General features: G+C 39.5%; 1 protein-coding gene across 2 annotated transcripts in view; it reads left to right on the forward strand.

The window, feature by feature from the left end:
* The window catches only part of Nlg-4 (neuroligin 4), a 187,228-nt gene that overhangs the window by 955 nt on the left and 162,013 nt on the right, over positions 1 to 24,260 (forward strand). The gene's annotated exons all lie outside the window — the stretch shown is intronic.

Consider the following 24,260-nt stretch of genomic DNA (forward strand, 5'->3'; position numbering starts at 1 on the left):
TATAATATATGATTGATCTCACAGATAATACAAAATTTTATAACATTTCTAAATTATAAATTTATTTATCTTTTTATTAAAATTTGTACTTGAATTTTATTTTTTTTTAAATAATTTAGTACAATATCATGAGAAAAGCTTCGTGTAGCTAATATTATTCCCGATATAAAAAATAAATAAATAAATAGATAAACCTTCTACATCTATTAAGGAGATATGCAAATATTGATCAATTTAACAGATGATAGCAATCACATTATAAACGAAATATATATATAAACAGTTTATAATTGAAAGAAAATAAATAACGTCATAGCAAATATGGGAATTGTTAACTTACGCGGATATAGATTCTTGTGTTTTTTTTTTTATTCCAAGTTTAATTAAAATGATGAAAAATAATGGTTATAATTGCTAAATAACTGAAACGTTCAGCGAATTAAAATTAACGAGAGAAGATCTCGGCATTCCCATATCGAATTCAAAATGCGAGAGAGGAGGAAGGGATGATAAACGGAACCTCATCGTTCCGATCTTTCACATCGCGCGGAAACATGGCGGACGTTTTCGCTCAACAATGAAATTTCTGTTTTTCCAACGGTAACCCGCCGCGGGGGTTTCCGCGTTTAAATATTCGCAAAGTATGCAAATGCTGTAAATTCGCTGGAAAATATACCCGGCGCCCGAACGTACATATATATACGTATCCGGGACTATCGACTCTCGTTATACATAGATATCGCGAAACGTTGCACGCGAAAATGTATTAACCCTGTGGCCCGCCGATAATTTGCATAAATGGTCGGCGGAATTCACGCTGCCGTGTCGCGATTTCCGCGCGCGCGCGCTCGCGTCTACCTCAAAGCGGATTACAAGTTACCGACGATTTACGCGCTCATTATGCCTTTGCGAGCTCTCGCGGTTACCGCTGAAGTACATGGCAAGAAGTTTCAGACACACTTCTAGAATAAACTTCGAAACGCGATATATCCTTGGCTTCGGCGGTTGCACGAGGCACGTAACGTTGTTCCACCCTTAAGCGCGCATGGCTTAGCGAATATATATATATATATAATATTTCGCGCATCCAAACATAATTGTGTATTTGGACACGCAAGAGTAAAGTTAATTTAGACGCGAGAAGATAATGAATATGAGACACTTTAGTTTTTCTCAAAAAAAAAAAAAAAAAATCTCTTTCTCATTTTTCCATCGCGTTGCGAGATTCTGAATTAGCTTTAATCGCGAGGAGTGCCGCGGGAAATTTGCGCGGTTTCGTAAGCGAGGACGATATTGTTCTCGGATCGAATATGTCTCCTCTGAAGAGAGGAGACACGCGCGTCCAATCTGCCGCATCTCGTATTTGCTTCGAAAATACGCCCCGCGTATGTTTGTAACGTATTGGAAAAATAATCCTGACCTGGCGCGCAAAGAGAGAGCCCGGAATGCAAATGCGTTCTATTGATAAATGCAGGTGGCTAACAAACACACGTATCTACACACACACACACACACACGAATTGCCTGCGATTCCTGTTGAATGAAATTTGTTCTGCTTACGTATATAAGACGTCTGATTTATCTTACTCGACGCAACGGGGCGAAACGCGGATTACGTGCCCCGCGTGTGTACATTCTCTTGGCGTGTACCCCCCTTTCGAGAAATATGCGGCGAGATTCGACGGGCCGCTTCAGTTCTTCAGGATTAATCGCCGTAACAGAGGCAACACCTGCTATTCATCGCCGCAAAGTCGTTCATTAATACCCATGGAGATGTAGAAGGTATTCCAAAGGGATAATACGTGTAGCACATTGAAAAGTAAATACAAAGTTCAATATATGTACATGCAGGGGATTAATGAGGAAACTTTAGCAGATTGTAAATCTTAGTGCTGTTGTATTCTGCAATGTCTAGACTCCACAATTTAATCGACAAAACATCGTATTGTTTTCAATTTTTCTACATTTAAATTTATAATTCCGTTGTATCTATAAATAAATTTTTATATTTATACTTAAAAATTGGATATTAATTATAATCGTTAAACGGATTAAGCACAGATTGAAAATATATTTATTATTAGTATATTAGGAGACAAAATCGTCGCTGTTTAAATTTTATATTTTAATTTTCTCATTCACATGCAGATTAAATCATCGTTACAATAGGATGCCTCGACGAGCGTCGCAAATTTAGTTCGAGTGCTTGGAAACTTATTTCGCGCTACAAATAGCTTCACGAGGGTAATAAGTCGTGAGGTCGTCGCGTAATAAGTCTACGGCTATGCGATATTTGAAATTGAGAGGCTGATTTACGCCGCGCTTAGTGAATAGCACGTTTGCTCGGTGACGAGATGAAAGCCGCAAGTTTCGATGAAATGCATTCTATTCGCTGCAGTAACTATGTACGAAGGCTCGCATGCGTAAGCAAGTGGATAACGTGTGCTGGTTAGACGCGCACCTCAAGATACGAACCGTGCGGGATTGGGAGAATTCATCCCTTCGAGTTCTTCTTTTTGACTCTCTCTCTCTCTCCTTCTCCTCCTCTGTCTTCCTCTCTCTTCGACTTCGACTTCATCTCGAGAGCTGTCCCCGTTTCGCACCATAATCAGAGTTCAGCCAACTTTACTCTTTCTTCGCTTCTGCCGCGGTCCAACTAGACGTATTACTCTTTCTCTTCCTCACTTTGGCTAAAGTTTCTTTCCGGCGTGAATAGAATCCTGCCGGTTCAAAAATCAAAGGTTCGAGATCCTAAAATTGAAATATAAGGACTTTTTGTTGGGAATGTAAGGGCCGGAGAGTATTTGAGATCGCGCGAGTTTGCGACGATTCGATAAAGGAGACTCTAAGAATCGTTGTAATCTAGATTACTCGGGGGAAAAAAGTGTATATGAAAATGTAAAATTTATTTAATATTATATTCTTTAATTCTCTTCAAAATCGCTCGTAAATTTTAAGCACGAATTGTCGATACGTCAAGTTTATAATATCCGTATTCAAGTAATAATTGTGAATCTTAATTTTTGGAAGATTCTTTAGAGAAAATTTATATTTCTAAAGTTCCACATACTTTTTTCAATTTTCCCTTGTACGTTTTTAGATGTTGGATTTTAAATCCTTTAGATTCAACGTTTAGCTTTTTAGATCTTAGATTCACCAGACATTACTAGATCTTAGGTGCATAGAGAATCCTTCCGATCTTAAGCTATTCAAGTCTTAGATTTCTTCTTCAAATAAAGATAAAATTAACTTTTAGATTTTTAAATCATTAAATTTTGTATTATTAAATCTTCTTTAAGGTTTACTGTAAAATTTTTATATTTTAATATTTTTTTCGTCTATTTTAATTCTCGCATTCGTGTTTTTAATAATCTTTTAATTGTTAAATTACACAATATCATAAAGTCGCATATATTCTAAACTCTCCTTTTGATACAACATGCTTTATCTTCTATTATAGTTTATATCTTTTTGTATTCCGTTACTTTTGTGTCTGTAATTTTTGTAATAATTTTTGTAATGATCTCAAAGCTTAATATATAATTTTCATTGACATTTAAAAAAAAAAAAATTTCATGATTTTGAGAATGTGCGAAACCACACACCCATCTAAAGATATATCGAAATAATTTCTCGCTCATCGAGTAACTGCGCATCGCCCTACACGATAACGAGCGGAGCGTTTATTAACACGGCTTTAGTCGCGATCTATTAATTTGACGACGGGGGTTGATTATCGTCCGCGTGTTTCGCGTGGATCGAGCGGATGCCGGCGAAAATTGCGAGCGGACGCGCGATGGAACCCGGCCAAATGTAATGCGCACGCTATGACGCGTCCAGGGTATCTCGCGCGAGCATAAGGTGAAAAATGTTTCACTTTACACCTTAGTTTCAGTATCGCCATTTAAGTAACATATCGTGGAAACTTTGCCCGGCCCCGTATCTTGAACGAGTCGAGTTTGGTAGGGACGGATCGATAATCCGTTACGGCGCATTTTATTTCGATAGCCGCGCGTCACATATTTCAGAAACTATATCAGAAAGCCGAGAAAACTCTTACTCTTATTATCAAAATCTCCTCGGTATCTTTAAATCTGAATTTTTCGACATCGTCGAATATCGAAATCCTCGAGCGGTTCAAGCTTGCATCTTTTGCTCGATCTCGCGGTTTCTTGAAAATTATCATAGATTTTCATAAATAACTTTTCTAAAAGGAATACTAATTTTTTATGTAGATTAATCTGCACTAGCGTGTTAATTAAAATCTATGATATTTTCAAGCATATACGTTCAATAAATAAAACAAATGGAAAGTATAGAAAGAAAGTATTAGGAGAATTCTTTAAGTTGTCTAAAGATGCAGGTATCGCAATATCAAGATCGCTTTTGCTACAAAAAAGGCACAGTCCAATCTTGCTTCTTGTCTATTGCGATTGAACGACAGAGGTTATTATCATCCGTGTTATAATTCGATTCCCACCGTGTTCCGAGTGACAGTTTGATCTCGGTCTACATGGATACCCTAATACCTCGGGATATTAGGATCTTAGAAAATGGAATCAACGGGGGAGGATAGCAATCCAGGGATACTGCAGCGAGTAGCGGGGAGTCCATAGCGAAAACAATGCAGTTAACTCGATCGCCACTTTTGTACAAAGTAAACGAGCATTTTACGAGTATTCGTCGAATGAAAGCATCAATGTATAAATTTAAAAAAAAAGAAGATGGTATTATCTCTCTCTCTCTCTCTCTCTTTTTTTTTTATTCTCGACTTACAGTTATTTATCTTACGAGAAGAATCGAAGTTGCATCAAATGTGAACGTCGCATCGCGGATCTTCGATTGAGCGACCCTCTTTATTTGTCGAAGGTTTCTCCCAAAGAGGGGACTCTACGTTGATTTATAAAGAAAGTTTGTGCCGCGCGTACGCGGAATCTTGTTTCGGTACTGTTACGTCGTTCGTAAGTTCCTCGTTCTCTCTCGACAATCGTAAGAGTTCGGAGCGCTCGTGATGATCTGCGTGGGCAAGTTTGCCGGTGAATCAAGATTCGCCAAGTTTTTATTTATCAGCTCGAGTCTTATTTACCAGGGTAAACGTGCCCATAATTTTACCATTTTTCGCAGCTCACATATTTCACTTGAAAAAGTGCGATAAGTTTACCGTATTGTCATGATATTCTGAGAACACTGTACTGAAATCTATATACATAAGCCCAATATTTTTATCGAGCAATCTTTATTCAAAGAATAAAATAAAATACTAAATAGTCGCACATATTAAATCATAAATTTATAAAATTATATAATAAAATTTAAAATTAAGGGAATATAGATTTTGTAAGAAAATCACACGATCAAAATTTTCATCTATTTTTCTGTAATGTCATCATATTGGTATATATTAAAAGAAATAATTAATCTTGCACAATACACGATACATACAAAATTTGGTCTACCTTTTGACTTTCTCAAGGGTCACCTTGACAACCTCCATATCGATACAAACGTGTAACAGAGACTGTATGCGGTAACAGGGACCACTAATGCCTCCATGAAGATTTATCGTCTCACGCCAGGCCGGGGGCTGTTACATAAGGTTAAGCTGAGGGTCGAGGCGTCAGAATCGAGTCCGGGTCGCCAGTCCTCGTCCCCCTCGCGATAAATCCCAATGAAGCGGAAGCTACTCGCGATTTTGCGAGGATTCTCAGGATCTTCTTTATACGTTCTAGGAGGGAACTCTGTGTGAACCGCTTTTGAAATCCGTTCCCGATTTATATGACTTCGTCACCGCGCGCGTTTACGATTGTAAATCCAAACTTTACCCACGTCCCACGTCGCTTTACTCGTATCGCCCTCAAATCGCGGTTTAATGCCCGCGCCGCCAATTTGTGATTTACGAGATATCGGAGCAAAGCTCGCGATATCGCTTTTAATGAATGGCCATGGAATTACGATCGAGTCAATCTCTGCGGAGCGTATTTGTTATAGTCGTAATGTCGGACGAATTTTTATTTTCCACTCGCTCTAATTTTCCCCTAGAGATCGTAACGAGATACGAGTTTTGACGCTATATTTGGTTTTTTTTTATACTCGAAAATATAAAGAATACACCGACGAAACTCGCATTTTTAGAATATTTTTGACATAAAGACGGCATAACAAGATCTTTAAATTCTGTACAAAGATTTTAAAGATCCTCAAAGAACTTTTTAAAATACGATAGATAAAATAAATACAAAACAAACTAAAAAAAGAGACGATAGCGTTCGTAAAAGATATTTGATCTAAAAATTTATTGACACAAAAATTGTAGGAATTTAAGGTAAGATGAGACAATAGAAAATTAACAAATCTAAAGAGTCTAATAATAATCCGTTATATATCCGACAATTGAAAATAGTATAAAATATTTAAAGTTCAATTTTATAGAACTGATTCGTCCGTATTTCATCCGCGCCCCGCGATCCATCGTGATCTATATCTATGACCGATTTCATATCTGGGAATCCCGTGAAGACTCTCTCTCTCTGCCTTTCCGCGACTCGCGGAAAATAGATAGGGAAAAAGAGACAGAAGACGGATAGAAAGAGGGCGAGAAAGAGTTCCGCGAAGCGAGAAAATCGAGTGGATACATACGTTAAGCTAGATTACGTGTCCGGCGGCTAGAATGTGGGGCGGGTTGTATCTGCCGTGGATTTATTAAGCAGCATCGTATGTATTCAGCCAACGTGACATCGCTATTCTGAAGGCCGAAGGATTACAATTTCCGATGGCGCGGATCATTGGCACGAATGGAACAGATCGTCCCTGGGGAAAACGGAAATGTTGCTCTCCGATTCAACATTACGAAACGTTTACCTGTATTTTAATACTCGATTGGCTGGCTCGTATATGTACACTTTTTTTTCTGTAAAATGTAAATTGAACAAAGTCGATTACAAATGCAAAGATTTTACAAATTTTCGGAAACAGAAAGTTGCTTTTATTTGAATTTTTGTATGCCGGTTAAATCTACTTTTATATTTCTAACCGAATATATCTGGGAGAAAAATTTTACAAACTTATATCAAATTTTATTAAAAATGTAAACGCATCTTGTTCCGTTTTATATTTTCTCAAAAATTTACACTGAATCCTTGGATTACCTATGTAATTAATTCGGAATTGAAAGAAGTATAGGCGTTGAATGGAAAATTTGCCGATAAAGTGTGCAAAAATTCCTTTTAACCAAACCAGTTACCGTGCGGGATTTTCAACTGCGGAATAAACGATTCATGCAAATCTAAGCTGTACGCGGTAGCGAGCGTGCGAGCTACCGTGCTAATTGGAAAGTATTTAAAACACAGCGGACCACAAAAGTGTGGAAGTAGCCGCACCGCGGGTTGACTTGCATGGGCAAAAAGAATTCTCATCGTGTAAATCTCAAACTATTTGCTCAATTCCCTCTTATTAGAGAACTTTGCAACCTCTCCCTGATACGTGGAAATTTCTTTGACAGTAATACTACATATAAAATCAAAACAAATTTCCCTGTGAGATATAAAATACGGAAACACAATATTTATATCAATCTTTATCCATTCGTGATATAAAAGTAGAATTTTCTTTTGTATAACAAAATAAATATCGTAAACATTTTTTTTTTATAATAAAACAATTTTACACGTAAATATAATAAGAAATTATTTATTTTATTATAAATAATTTAGTAATATAAATAAATAATTAAATAATTAAGGTAAACTTTTTAATTGTATTTTCGCTTTTCAAATATCTAGAGTATTATATTGTATAATAATTCACGCTTGTATACATTATTTCAACTTGTTTTACGCATCAATCTTATGTTTCTTTTTATTTTTTATTTTACCGAACATGCGCTCCGCGATTTACGCTATTAGCGATCTTTCTTTTTTATCTTTTCACCCGTCGTATTCCGAAGTCCCGCTGCAGATACGTTTCGATTTTTCGCCTTCGGTGACAGCTGCCAGAATGTTATCGAACCCTCGAAACACAACGGGAATCGATAATGCACGAGCTAGTCGCAATGAAAACCGCAATAGCTACGAGTGGGCGCGAATCTGTTTCACATTTTATCGCATATCGAAACTGGTTATCTAAGTTGTACAAGTGAATAAATGCGTCGAGTAAATATATAAGAAACATTACTGAAATTATCGGTTCCTCCTTAAAGTTTCTATTGTTTCGTAAAAATTTCTTACAATTAAAAATTTGTCCCTAAAACTTGAATCAGAATCGAGATTTAAGCTTTCTAAATCCATAAGAAAATCTATTCTTGCCGAGGCAGAGCGAACAATTAGCATTTATTTTCAGTCGATTTTTCACCCTCACGAATTGAACGCGTTACATTAATCGCGAACATTATTAAAAATCTCTCTTACGACAGAGATATTTTTTCGCGTTGTACACACATCTCGTGCATACAATTGTATTTTAATTGGCTGCCGGCACTGTTGCAAATTTCAATTCGATGCGCATGAAATCGCCGGCTCTGTATCTCCATCGGTGCGTCTTATTGAGAGAGAACACAAAGCAAACTGTACAGCAATACGCGAATTTCGCACGGCTATGTTCTATTAGCCGCCACGTTATTCGCGGCAATCGCTCGAAACGGTACAATTTAACATCACGTTACACACCCATGGGCAATCCACCGGCGGGCTTTACACAGGGTTTTGTGTTAGAATTATCTGCCCGGAAGCACGTAGCACACAACTAGCGGTTAGCTAGTGGCTGCTGCCGTTTCTTGCATAGTCAGGGCATGCGTTTGATAATAGCTTTTCGCGCCAAATTCTCTTTCAATTATTTTCCGATTCAAAAATACCTCTTGATCCCCTCATCTTTCAAACTCTAGAATTTTAGAATTCTAATCAAATAGTTAGACTCTGATATTGCAATCTTTTGCAAAAATCACACATTTCGGAGCTTTGAAATAATTTCAAATATACAATATTATTCAAATTTTAAAAATCAAAATTATTCTTTAATATTAATTTTTCCATCAATTTTTAGTAAACGTATGACGCGCGCAAGTGACTATTTGGATTCTCAATTTCATACTTTCTCGATATTACGATCGTAATCTCTCGAAACGAGCTGACGACGACGATGACAACTTTCGAAATGCGTTTCTTACCTCCGGCTTATCCATATCGTACGAGGTCGTTTCTCTTACCGCGCGGATCACGAAACGTCTGCTGCTTATATGCACGGTAATGTCCAAGAGATACTCGACGTGCTTACGTGACATACCGAGGGCGCAGATGGTCGTATCGGAACATTAGCATCGGCCTGAAAAGACGCCCTGATGATTTTCGACATCACGGAAACATTCGTCGCGCTTCGTCTCGCTACAGAATCTTGATACACGTACGTGATAAAAGTACGTGCGAATTTGAGGAAACTTCCATCATCGAAAATTCTACGGACTTTGCAAATTGCTCTACTTTTCGAAATCGGGGTCTCGGGACTAGAGTTGAGAGAAGCGTCGCATATTTCATATAAAAATCGAGACTAATTATCCTAAACTTGACAAAATGTCGATCTCTCTAAGATCAGTATATATAGATTTGCAGATTTAGCGTCGATTTTACGCGTGTACCGTGTCGATTTCCATTTTAAATCTTGCTTCATCCGGACACGCTTCTCGCACTTGACATTTATCATCAGTTTCAATCGTGAAATTATTTGCGACGAGAAGTTAAACCCTTCAATTTTTTAACGCGAGACGTCTAGTATAAAGTCACGCTCTCACAGTCTTCGTGATTATTTCCAGCATGCACGCTGGAGAGTAAATTTCGCGGAAGGGCTCCAAGAAACCGGGTTGGGATTGGAATTTAAACGAGAAACCTCCCCTATCCACTCGCGGCGTCGTCGGTGTTGAACTTTTCGTTCTCCGCATGCGCGAGCGACAAGTGCCACCGAAACTATTTTTAGACACATTTTGAAAAAAGCAATGTTTTTTTACCTCGATTCTCGCCGCGTCTCGTATAAAACAGAGCAGGTACATGTGAAACATGTAGAATACATTATATCATCCCCGGGATTCGTTAGAAAAGTTGCATTTTACGAAGCGTAACGAAAAAATAACGAGTTCTTAAATTTTGATAATTTAATCTCTAACTATGTTTGAAGTTAAATTCGATCCAAAGTTATTGTTGCTCAGTGATAAGGCGAACTGAATTTGCAAGCCAAATTAACTGAAAGTAAGATCCCGTTATTCATTTACAGTCCTGTAGCTTAATCACCAAACTCCTCACTTTGCAATATCAACTCTCCGCAACTAGGTTTTCGCTTAAATTTTCGTTACGAAAAAGTTATCGTTGATTTTATTCGAGGGAGCATCTTTCCACAACGAAAATCGTTCACGAAAGATCTAAAGCCGGCGGAGACTCCACTTTCCTCCGTTTCTTTGTAGTTCTCGAGTTGTATGTTCGCTGTTGTTTCAGGATTTTTGGATTTTAGTCTGGTCGAGTTTCACAGGATGTTGCCTTTAGAGTTTGCCCGGATTCCTAGCGTATCCCTTTTACGGATCTCCTCGGCGAACGTTTTATCACAAAGAGAGAGAGAGAGAGAGAGAGAGAGAAATGGGAGACAACGCACGCGATTCACACAGTGCGATTAACGTTTTCGGTCAAAACTTAATCTCTCGCGAGCGTACTCGCGGTAGCGCGATAAATTTCGATAGAGATGATACCCTAGGATGATATCAAAGAAAGGAGAGAGGAAAAAATAAATAAAAAGAAAAACGTAAAATTTTCGCCGAGCACGCATCACTCCTAGCTTTCTCTTTGTCTCCGGCAACCGCCAGTCCAGATTCAATCCCATTCGTTACCATTTCTTTCTTCTCTCGCTGGCGCATTTAGCGATGAAGCGAGAATTCATGGGCTCTCGTTAGAAACGCGGCGCGAAAATTCCGGTGCGGCGGCGGGTGACGACGACTGCTTTTGCCCTTTGTTACCGCGTCTCCTTCTCACGACTTCCTGTCGACCAGGAAATATTCATCGGCGACAAGTTGGAATTAATGCTCGCCGTTTGTCTCGTTTCGAGAACGCCGCGAGCGTAGTGTTCGCTTTAATCGAATAGAAATAGTTTCGCCCATACATACGCGCGCGCGTGTATGTGTGTTTTTTATAGTGTTTCGATTGAATTGGTTAAAATATATCAGCATGTGACGCGATGACAGACAAATATTGAATTTAATTTCATTCTTTGCTACGGAACAAAATTTATAAATGGTATTTAAAAAAGTGCTACAATATAGAAAAATATATAAAAAAAAACGTAAGCACGAATGAGATAGTTAAGAATAAATGAGCATATATATATTGTACATGTATATATCTGTATGAAACTAATCAAAAGATGTGTAAAACTAGTCGACATATCATTTTAAAGATATCATGATAGTAAGATTTTATCTTATCAAATATTTACGACAGCGAATCAATACTTTTATACGTCAAAAACAAAATATTTGTTATACGATAAACGAAATAAATAATGCGTGAGATAAAATATCTATTAACATGAAAATATCGATGCTATCGATTCCTGCTTAATTAAAAATATTGTTGAAATCTTTTCTGCGATTACCAAAATTATGAAAAAGTTGAAACATCAATTGTTTGTATATCAGATATTTATGTAATCAAAATCCTCCACAGAGGAAGGCTACAATATATTCACCGAACACATATGGGAGTAATAAAACTTACGAAACACCCAAAAGAGCTATTGAACTAAAGTTAGGATCGTTATCTACGATGTCGGAGGTTTTCGGAATATATTGGATATCTGTATTGTCGAAAAAAATCTATCTCTTTTTATTTCTTTGACAAGAGTTTCGTGGTACGCGATATTTTTTGTACCAATGCTGTGTGCGTTTCGAGCAAAGCGCACAGTCGAAATGTGTCTATACATAACGAGACAATAATTAAACATCAAATGTAACGTTTGGACATAACGCCGTGCTTAAATCGCTTTTCAACGGGGATTTCTCGTTGCGTCTCAGTACGAACGCTCGACACGCGTATTCGGATAATTGACACGAGCCTGGGCACGGGGTGAGCTTCTCGATAATTCGACGAGCTGCAAATTCGCACATGCACGTGCCGGAGTAAATGTACGGATGTACAGAGTATTCTCGATCCTGCATTTAATTACCGCTAATCCCATTGACGGAACAAATGGCGGGATGTCAGCACACTCGGGGAATAACGTTCGTTTCGCGCGTTCGAGGAAATGTTAATGAAAGTGGCTGCGTAGTTTTGACGATTTTTCAATACACACAATGTCGGCGAATTGATATTACAATATTCGCTTTATCGCTACGGTTCGCCGTCTCTCTCGCGAATTTTAACAATGATTCGCGTCTGCGAGTAGAAGAAGCAACGAGTTATTCCCGAGGGAACATAATTCGTCCGCCCTGGCGGCGAAATTTGTTCTCAGGGACGTTACTATCCCGAACTTCGGAGCAAGTTTCACAAAAGACTCATGGTAGTACAAGAGAGGTCTTAAGGGGAAGCGGGGTTGCCGTCGCCCTCCCCTCTCACCCCGGTTCTAGAGAGGACAGACGTATTGTACTAAAATGCATCCTTTTCGAAGTACCCCCACAAAGAGCCGTAGATAGTGGTGTAGATAACGCACTTTTTTTTTTACCAAGCACCGCGAAGAGAGTATATTAGCAATAGGAGTTTATTCCCCGAGGATAATCCGGAATTCTTTCGCAGGGAAAGTTTAATAGAGTTCACTTATTGCGTGTAGTCACCTTAAGCTTTTCCCGTTCTTAAACGGGAAAGCTGCAAGTTAAGCATAAGAAAACTCTAACAATGTTTGTCGCGGTATATTTATATGCCTCTTATCGCGCAATCTCCAAATTCAGAAAGATCGATATACGAGTACGAGACTAGAAAAGTATATGAAATATATTCAGATAAAGAATATATATTTATTCTTCGTATACAATATTGGTCGTATCAATTTCAAACCATTGGTATAACAGATTCTTGCGTATCCCTGGTATCACTGTTTTATTTGTTTCTCTACCTCGTATCCCTCCCTCCCTCCCTCCATTCCTCTCCCCCGTCGTACAAATTTCAACTAAGATACAATAATCCCCATTGATTTTTATCAAGGATATCATCGCCGTCGATGGAAAGAAAAGATCGCTCGTGCGTATCGTAGGAACGAACGGGGCGAGGAAGGGGGACGATGTCTCCTCGGCATCCTCCGCTGACGGATCCACGCGAGGGGGGTACGGAGGGTTCAATTTTCCAATTTCCCGGACTGTCACTCTCCCCCTCACGATCGTTCGCCCGGAATATTTGCCTCGATTCGGTGATACGGCCGGCGCACGATCCCCTTCTACTTCTTTTCCGGCACTTCGCCCCCGGTTATTTAAGATTCCCGCGGGCGTTCCGTCTTCTGTTTTAAAAATCACTCCCGTCCGCTTAGTATGCCGGAACGGCTCACGCTAGTCGACTGTGATATTGCCTTAGCGCGATATCCTCCCTCGCTCCATCCCCCCATCGCGCTCTCCGCAAACTCCGCCGTCCCCCATCTCTCATCCGATCCCCGACCTTCGTCGCTTTTCGTTTCTTCGTCTCGGCTCTTACTCACATTCGATCCCGCGTGTCGGAATGTCTAGATACCGATATTATTCCTTCCTATACATTTAACTTATCTTCGATTCTGAGATTTAACCTTTAGAAATTCTCGTGCATCAAGATCTCCAGAAATCTATATAGGTGCGTCACGCTAAAATAAACGCGCACTTCAATAGAATATCAGACAAGAAACTTTATCGACATTAAAACATTTTATTAAACGAGCAACTATTTTAAGAGCGCGAGGAAAAATTAAGATATTAATTCTCGATACTTAGCAAGTGTCTCTGAGTATTACGGGAAAGTATTAGGCGGGAATAATTTTTTTGGGGTCGTCATCTCCGAAGACGAGAAAGTATCCGATAGCTTTAATTATGTCGCTTAACCATACCTGTGACGTTTTCCGATAATTATCGGAAAATCCATAGAGCGTGTCTTACAAAATAAAAGAAGCCGGGGTATATCGATGAGGCGAATCCCGAACGAAGGAGTTTCCCTGGGGTGTACTCGGAGGGCACTCGGCGACTCGGTAACGATTTGATCGAACCGCTGCCGGGACGTTTGCTATTTAATGCACACGGAATCTAATAAAAGCTTGTTACTGTGTGCGCGCATCGTGCTTTTAGTCCGACTATATCATAAAAATAATGTTCAATTGTGCGTTCGCGAGACGAACATTCACCGTCCTCTCTTAAGCAAGAAGCTATCGATATTCGATATTCACTTTACATAGGAAACGGCATGAGAAATTACACTTGTAAATATTTTACGGGGAGTGAATAAAAATGCTCCCTTTCTTATTTTTATTCCGCCGACATCGTCACGTTTATGAAAGGGTCGCTCTTCAGGAACTAACAATTCAAAATCATGGAACTGGAAATTCCAGGAAATTGAAGTCCCATACATTCAAGATCATAAAAGATGCAATAAAAATGTAATTCAAATGGATGTGTGACATCGTGAAAATGGATAAGATTAAAAATGTGCGTTTATTCAAATATTTAGAGAAACGAAGATCTAACAATTTAAGGATATGAGATATTAAATATATACAATATTTTGGGAAATCAATTTAAAAAATGTCGACGGTTTGAGAATTTAAGACTGCAAATATCCAAGTATCTGCAAAGTACAATTTATAGAGAGATTTAAGAATAGAACGAGATAAGATATAGACGAGTATATAAGAGAGATCTTCAATTTTCATACGCAAAAAATTGAGAAACATCGATTCTAGTTCTAGAAATACGAAGTAGCCAGAGATTTGTAAATTAAAGGAGCCAACAGATAAAAGTGAAAGCTTTTGACGATCATGTGGAAATGTAATTAGTATCCTAGTCCGCGCGTTAAAGTTGGAGCATCTAGCAGAAATTCGATTAAAAACGCTAATAACTCTGCTTAAGTTGAATCTAGAGAAACGCTATCGAGACTTTGTCTTTGGGTCCCGAGTAATTCCTATGATGAAGGCTGTAGGTAGCAGGAAGTTACTTTCGTTTAATTAGGTATGGGCCATCGAGAAGTTCTCGTCAAGATGCCGATAGATTTGCCACGATAGCGAGACTCAGCCAGCATCTCTCTGCCAACTCCACGCTGACAGGAGTCTGACGAAACGTGACGAGCTAAAATCCAATTAGCGATAATTAACGTTTTCACGCGACTTTGCTCTCGGATGCCGACAAATTTTCCCGCACTTTCGACTCGATTAACTTCTGCTCAGACAGAAAAGACATGCTTGTCACCTATGCAACTTTCGATTTCAATATTTCTGCACTGTACGATTTCGTCTAATGTGCTTGAACTTTAAAATTATTTAGTTTCTGGAGGGAAATTTTTTTACACGAAACTTTTGACGTATGTTAGAAATTATAATAAATCGCATATCTTTGAAGAGCTTTTATAGCATTTGTAGAGTTTTTAATCTCTAAATGCTTGACTTTTTATTTTTAAATATCGAAATCTTTTGCATTTTAAGCTCTTGAAATTAGTTTTCCAAAGTGCACGATTCTATAATTTTATTTTGTTTCTAGCTACTTGTTTGTTTTGAATTTTTATCTTTAACAAATTATTAGAGATTTTTAAATAAACAATTTCATAAATTTTTTGTTTCATGTCAAGTTTATATTATGCATGAAATCCTCGAGATGTTGCGAGTGTTCTTTAGCATGCCAGGGGGATGCTCTTTTATTACCACGGCAGAAAGGACTTTTACGCATTAAGCAAGTAATAAGAAAGAGGGGTTCTGTTAGCATCTATAAGCTCTTTGTCAAGGCATATAAAGATACTTTAATGGTTGTTCAATGAAGTCATTAATACGATCGTAAAGAGCTCTGACCGAGCTTTCCCCTAAGAATATTCACCCTTTTATGAATTTATGAGAAATCTGAAATAATGCAAGTTTTTCCAACAAGAAGCTACTTACCAATTAACATATCGCGGTATATTAAAATTTTTTTTTCAAAACGCATTAATATTTTCATCCTTCTGGAATAAAACTTTCTGGCCGATAAACGATATTTAAATTAACATTTTTTTATATATATAAATAATCATTGATATATATAAAATATGATGGGGTAAATCGTATGTACGGAAGTATATCGCGGATGACGAGTGGCGCAAATTCGAAACACGGATCTACCGTGGCTATGGCAATTCGTTTTGTGACCAGTCCCGTGACGAATTCGTGTTGCGTATTATACGACGTGTTCGTCGCTGAAAATTCCACACGCCGCCGCAGCAAGACGAATGGAGACGTCGGTCGTGGATCGCATTAATAACAACACGAGATGTGTAAAAAGAAAATGGGGGAAAAAGCGGATAGTTTTTCGATCACGGAGCTTAATATTGTTGCCATAATGCATAAAAATATCCACGTACAATAGTCATATTTAAAATATGTAATTGACGAACAATTTTATGACTGCAATTTTTTAATTAGATTAATTTTTATCTAAGCACGGAAGGTTTCTTCTTTTCTTTCGCAAATATAATAACGTTGATATTTTTTTTTATATATTTATGATTTGTAGACAATCGTTACAGATTTTATAGATAGACGTTATTTGATGGATCCTCGGATTTTTAAGATTATGAAATCTATTTGATGGAAGCTTTATCGCGATATGACATCTATACACGTCTGAATAGTGCTTTAATATTGAAAAGACTATTCGATAGCTTCCTTACATCGACGAATCCCATCGCGGCTACATTAAAGATGCTCATGGGATACGGCAAAGTTTCGATACTCGTTCAGACGATCGTCCTCCTCAGCGTTTCTAGTAAGTGTCACGTCCCCGAAGCAATGCCAGAATTATTGATAACTAATTCCTAGTCAGATCTAACGTCCCGTGGGAAAGGACGGGAGGGGGTTGGCTTTTCAAATTGCGCTTTGAATTCTCGGATATACTCGGATCCCGTGGTAATTGGATTCCTGGGTCATCGGATCCTCGAGTTCTCGAAGGCTTGAAAGAGAAGGACCTGAGGTATCTCCAGTATCTAACGTGTCGTCAATTTTCTCTCACATTCATTATTTTCTCTAACGTCTGCGCACTTTTTAATCTCTATCGCATTTTGATTCACATATAATATTTTCACGTAGAACAGAAAAAGTGTAAAAATTGTGCCATATATTATATAAAGAAAATAATATAATATACAACGCAAATGATGAAGCACGAAGGACTGTGTCGATCGGATTAGGAACGGACATGGCAGAGTAAATTGGGAGAGTGGTGGACGGAGAGAATATTTTTCGCGAAAGAATCGTAAAAGGATCGATAGAAAAAAGCGCAGCGGAACGTGAATGCCGGGGACTCGTTACGATAATTGGACTGGCGTTAATTTATTTTAGCGGATCTACGAAGCGCGAGGCGCAGAGTCGGCCTCCGGTAGCGCGCAAAATAAGTTTCAATTTGGATAACGAATTTCTATCCTCTAGCAGCGTCAAATAAGATACAAGAATATACCCGGGACCATCCCCGCCGATATCAGCAATTATGCCAACTCTCTACCGGGAAGTTTAAATGTCTCGCGTAAAATATTCTCAGTTATAATTGAGGCGACAAAAATCCTATATATTTGTGTTTCGCAAATTTTATTTATCGCTTAATTTCTTTACTGTCGGAGAAGCCAAGTTCTTTAATTACGCATGTTAAAATGTAGGACAAATTAAACGACGAAAACTTTTGGCTGCATTTCTGTAAAAAATTAATATTTGTCCTCCGCTGAAAACTTTGCTTGACGATCTAAAATTCATGTTTTTGCAGTTAAGTATTTTGCTACATTTATAGCTTATCTTATAATTAAATCTTTAAATGTATTCCTTCATCTTTAAGTTCTTCAATAATACTTTTTAGGCAGCAATAATTTTCACGCTCACTCGAGCAAAATTACATCAAACGCTAAATTACTATGCTTTATAATTTCTTTTCCATCCTTCTTGGATCCTACACATTTCACATACTTTGAACGGTGTACCACAATTGTCTTAATTGGCATTTTCCCAAAAGCGCAAACCCGCAACAAGGCGTTCCCTCTTATCAGTCCCCTCAAGATCACTCGCAGTTCCAGCGGCAAACAAGAGGACTCAGGTGACAAAAGCGACATTATCGCGCGGTTAAAAAAGCGAGAAATGCGATCTCCGAACGAGCACACGTGACATTCCTCAGGGATTTCGCGTCCCTGGAATGACGGCGATATCAGCCCGGGCGGAGAAGCTAATCGTTGGAAAGCGGGATATCATCCCGACAGGCGTCAGGCGTGTGCTAACGCGGCCGACGTCGTCGTCGTCGTCGTCGTCGTTCCGGGATGAATTATGCGACTTGGCGGTTTCCCGAGCGATCCTCCTTGCGAGTGCAACATGCAGAGCCATAAACCATTCATCGGTCGCTACGTTGCTGGAACCGCAGATAATGCATCTCGCGAGCGAGCGAGAGTAATCCGACGTGCGCTCGCGCGCGTGCGAGCATCGGCGCGATTGAACGCGCCGTCGCGCCTGGTCGATCGATCAATCAACGTTAAATGGCCATCAAATGGTCCCGCGATGCAACGAAGGCTCCCTCGCATTGCCGTGAATTTGTAAGCGCGGACAGCTGCGCGCGTTCCCTATGAATCGTTCCACTTGCCCCTTTCTACCGAATTTCATTTTCGAGTAATCGTTCAATGGGGCTTATCGCTATTCAAAACTCTTTGAGATTCAATTAATACGATCAAGAGACGGATATTTCGAGTCGTTAAGTTTGTGTTTATACTCTATGTAATATTATCTTTCGCTCTTTAATTAATTTTAAGAGGATCTGAAAGAAGATTACGTTGCCCTTCAATCTCGAGTTCAATGTAAGTTGCTTAAAACATTAGGTGAATCTCATTTATTTCAAGAGCTAAATTAAATTTGGATTATTAAACGCTAAATTAAGATAAATGTTCGGCTCCACTTGCGTTTTATACTGAAAATGAGAGATTTGTGAGAAATGACGGATCAAATCCTTATTAAAATAACATGCATTATTCAAAGTCGTCAAGGGAGGAGGAAAATTCGTGATTTCTAAGGTCTTAAGTTAAGGACGAACAATTAGTCTCGAAGACAGTCTCTCTCGTGATCGAACAGAATAATGTACATAGTGACGTCGCCATCAGTTCTAGAAGCAAAAACTGGATAATAAGATAGAGGTTGCGCTTTGAAGATGCGGTTGACAGAAGCCCGTCGCATGTCCTTGGCTTCCTTCGATGCAGCAACGGCAGTCGCGACAGTAATCGAGGGGAAGTTTGCGCGCGGCTCGTTCGCTTGTGAGGGGTGAATGTGTACTCCGGTACTCCGGATCGATCCAAGAACGAGGAGCGAGCAGTGGGTGCGCTGAGAGAGGTCGATGCGTCCATTAAACGCGGATCGGACCGGAAGCAAAATCGTACCGAAATCGCGATGACGACATCGTCGTCGTCCTCGTCGCCGCCGCTGACTTTATTGACCCATTACGATCATCTTAAGATGCTTCAATCATTTTTACAGATTTATTCTTTGCGACGTATATTATTATTCTTTAAATTATATTATTATTATTTTTTATAAATTAATATTTTTTTTATATATGATATTATCCTAAACCATCTTGCTAATAATGAAATCCGTATAATTTCTCAAATCCCGTTGCTCCCTCCCCGTTGCCGCGTTTAATTTACTGCAATATACACTGTTGTTTTCTCATAAGGATCGCTATTTGTTAATTAACTGCTGTCTCCCCTACCCCCCGTATATGTTTTAACGTTGGCCATATGTAACGGTGACCAAAACAACGATGTTACCGAGTCGGTGGTCGGCAGTAGCGCGTATTAATTGGCGAATCAACGCGTGTTACATGTATCATACATACATCTGCGGAATTTAATTACGATTCGGCTGATGCGCTAGTGCTTTTTGAAGCAGCTCTCGCGACGGGCGAGAATGCGAGTGGGCGAGGCACGAATTTGTACTCTGTCGCGCGGATCGTGTTGCAACGAGGTATTACGTCCGACAGGGAATTGTATTTTAGAGCACGCGGCGGACATCCTGGCTACGTCGTAATTTTTTTCTTTTTTTCTTTTTTTTTCCAACCAGGCTGGATATATACTCGGCGCGTCATCGCGCGCGCGGAATGCGCGTCGCGAATTTTAAAAGCGCGCGCATACGAGACGAATGACTCGGTGTTATCACCGAATTGTCCGTCGTCGGAAGAGCGATTTTTTTTCGCAGCAATTTCATTTGCCGGGGATCGCGCGCGTCCCTCGCGCATTATTTATAATGCTAAATGGATAAATTGAAGGACGAAACTCGAAAGAGACTCCGAAGCTGTATAGAAAATTATTCTCGGGAGTGAGAATGGAGCAAGTTTTGAATCATCCTGTATAGAGCGAGAATCGTTACCCAATTAGTCATGCGGAAAATGTGACCTGTATTCACTTGACTATTGCAGCCGTCTTTAGATCGATGACTCTCTTTAGAAACGCAGTTGCCCGTTAAACGATGCATACGTTCATTCATCAAGGTTCCGTAAATGTGCCGCTACTTAAACGCTTATTATGTTCCACAAATTACCTCACAAATTATCGTATTAATTAATGGAAGCCCCGTTAATAATAATCGTTCAAGTTTTTTCAATCTATTGTATTATAATTCTTCAACTTATTATATTATTACATCACAATTCTTTTATCTATTATATATTATTATATTATTATTGTATTTATTTCGATATCAAATCCTTTTTATTCTCGTTACTCTCGCGATTTTAAGCATAAGCGAACGTGAACCTTCGTAAGCCTTCTCTATGTTGCTTTTAGACGTCGAAACTACGAGGAATAAACTCTAAGTAAATAGAATGTTGCCAAAGAGAGAGAGAGAGAGAGAGAGAGAGAGAGGCACGAACGCGCGCGGCAGGGAATCGGCAATGGAAGTCGTCGATGTGTGTATTTGCCTAGGTCTCTTTCATTACTGCGTGTGTATGCAGCCTCTAAAATGAAATCGGTCCCCCGTCGATCGCCCCCCTCGACACTCGCGTGCACACGTACACGTTTGCATTTCTCTATAATGGCCGGAGGCATCGAAAGGGAGCGATGCATAGGCATACAAAAGAGAACACGCGACGTTTCGTGAATTTCATTACCGTCGCCTAGCAGCAAAGCGTACGTTTTTCATCCGCGATCTCTCGCCGATGCATTACCGTAGTCGTATTCGAATCGATAAGAGCTCAGAGCTTCAAGTATTGCCTCGTCTCCGCGAAAACATCCAACCTCCGAGGAGAGGTTTTGGTAAATTGCACCGCGATATCTCGCGGAAGCATGACATAGAAACGATTTTATTCCAATATTCTTTTTTTTTTTTTTTTTTTTTACAGCTCTACATAAAGAACACGCGTGCACAGATTTAGATCTCGATGTTTCCTCCCCCTCCCTTCTCGTTACAGTATCAGTTCTCGCAAAGTAGTAGATGTAGATCGAAAAACTTGTTCCACACTCCCGTATAATATCTCATTTCACAATTTTTTGTTTCGCGAAATAAAAATATTGTAACTTGATATATATATATATATATAACGTAGTCCGCACGAAACCGATATCAATATTTTTAGAATGCACGGACGAATTTATTTTATAGACGGCTAGTCTCAAAACTCTTTATCGTAGTAGCGATCGTAAAAGTCAGCGGGGAGACTGTGAATCGTAAAAATATAAAGTGACTCCGTTTTATTTATAGAAAATGCTTTTGCCTCGCGAAAAAAAGCAGGAAGGAGAAACTTTGCTAATCCGATGGATCCGGATATCATCGTTTCGTGTCGTCTTCTTGCGGCAAAACTCGAGGCTGTCACCTAGAAGTCTTGGGAGATGGATACTTTCAAAGCTCGGCTCGCGCGATAGACGGACGTTGGCGATTAATGAACTCGACTCTCGTACGATGTAACCCCGTCTACATGCGCACGAGTGCACGTGCGAGTCGTGCTGCATTCGACAGGATCGCTAGAGAGTACAGCACGTTATCGATTAGACAGCCGATAAAACGAACGCGTGTTCCCAGCTTGCGCGCATATATATGTATATATATATATATATGTCTGTGTGTGTGTGTGTGTATGTATATGTGCCTGTGTAGGATGTGATGTTCGTGTACAACGGCCTTCTTTAACACTTTGTACGCCGGAAGCTGCACCCGGGAGCTTGATCGAACGGCGATGCCCGTTGTCGCTGATGTACGTAACCTTGCTGGGAGATTGATTAAACTGCGAACTCGCGTTCTTTCCCCAACCCCGCCCAGGCTGATTGCGAATCCTACTTTTTAGCTGCGACTAAAGGATTTCAAATCACGGCGAACTTGGGATATCCTTTCGTATGATTAAATAATGATTGTCTTAACAATTTATACAGGAGACAACAGAATCGATATTGTTGGAAATATTTACGAAACCGTTTTTAAGTACTGTCTACTACTTTTCAGGAGAAAATTGAAAGAGATAGGTATTAAAATTTTATTAGAAATATTAGAAATATTGGGCTTGTAAAACAACGAGATATTCCTGTCTCGATCCGAGTCTTATAATTAAACATCTATTTTTAACAGAAGCAGAAGAAAGATATTGTTAGAGAAAAATTAAAAGTATACTCAAGAATATGATGTATCCGTCATCGTTGAAATCCCCGATGCCATCCGCGAGATTATCTTCAGCGACGATTCTCGCTTTTCTCAGCCCCGATTTTCCGCGAATGCCAAGACTCGGTTTCTCTTCCTGGACGATTTATTCCTAGGATAAATTCCTAGGACTATGATCTATACGTTATCTACGCTGCGTAAAGCGAGAGCCTTAAAAGAAGGTTACCGAAGTAGGTAATCTCTATTCAGGATCGCAACATTCCCCGGGTGCACATTCCATTTACACATCGTAAATTTCAGGAGGAGATATCCCGACGAGGAAAATCGTCTCAAGTTTTCTCCCCCGTCCACGCTCGAGGATCTTAAAACACTTTTCAACAATGCGTCCCCCAATGTAAAGGACTCATTCGATTCGACCTGCCCTAAAACTTTATGCCGATATCACTCGAACGGACGAGTCATCTGACGTGTCGTTTGACCGGCAAACTTTCAGATCTTTTCGGCACATAACTTTGCGACTTTTATACTCAGGATTCAGAATGGCCTCACCGGACGGCGTGTTTTTAAATCGTGAAAGAAAACGCCTTATCGCATACCGGCGCGCCATGATAAAAATGCGGTGCGGTTTACCCTTCCTGCGCGTGCGAGTTTAAATTATACGTTCCTCGATACGATCTTGTACGCGCGGTTTAAGGATGACGCGATATTTATGGAATAGAGGGGGTAGGAAAACGACTCTTTTTTTTCAGGCGAGTAGAACGCCGGTTAACTCAGATATTCGGGCTCCGGGACGATAATAAACTCACCATAACGAGATTAAAGCCCGTATGTACGTCCGTCTTTTTTTTTTACGTATGCGCGGGCAAAAAAAAAGGAACAAAGGATCTCTGGTTCGGTTACCTTCCTTGTTTCGTTTTTCCCAGAGTCATCGCGGCCAACGCGGAAGTTGCCGAAATTGTAACAGCGTACTTTTTCTCGAGACGCTCCCTCTCTCTCTTTCTCTCTCTTTCTCTCTCTTTAAATTTACGACGACAGGACTCGAAAAAAAGGATCGTAAAAAATGTAAAGCAGCGGTAGCGCTTTGAATGAAGCCAAATGTGCGCCAGCACCGTCGTCCGATGATAAATACGAGCGTGCAGAATTTTTGATCCTCCTGGCTAAAGATCCAGATTTTTCCTCGTAAATGGCGAATAGCGTACGCGGAGAGATCTTTCTCGTTAAGAGAATTCACTCCAATTTAACGGCTTTCAAACGGGCAGAATTCCGTCGCGACGAGCTGGAACTGATGATGCAGTATTGAATAAATAAATAAAGGGTTGACGAACCCATGGATATCGGCTTTCATACATGCGCCTCGCGTTGCATACAGAAAATGAGCTCGTAAAGACGTTCAAATTTAATGATATCGAAATTATTGCACAAATTTTAAAATACATTTATTCTTCATTCGGTATTCCATACGTATCGGTAAAAATATTACATTAGCTCCAAAAAATACAGAAAACACAAGTAAATAA

This window comes from Polyergus mexicanus, unplaced genomic scaffold (genome assembly GCF_030449975.1).
Source record: "Polyergus mexicanus isolate NDT 795.1 unplaced genomic scaffold, iyPolMexi1.0 SCAF_3, whole genome shotgun sequence".
Classification (NCBI taxonomy): domain Eukaryota; kingdom Metazoa; phylum Arthropoda; class Insecta; order Hymenoptera; family Formicidae; genus Polyergus; species Polyergus mexicanus.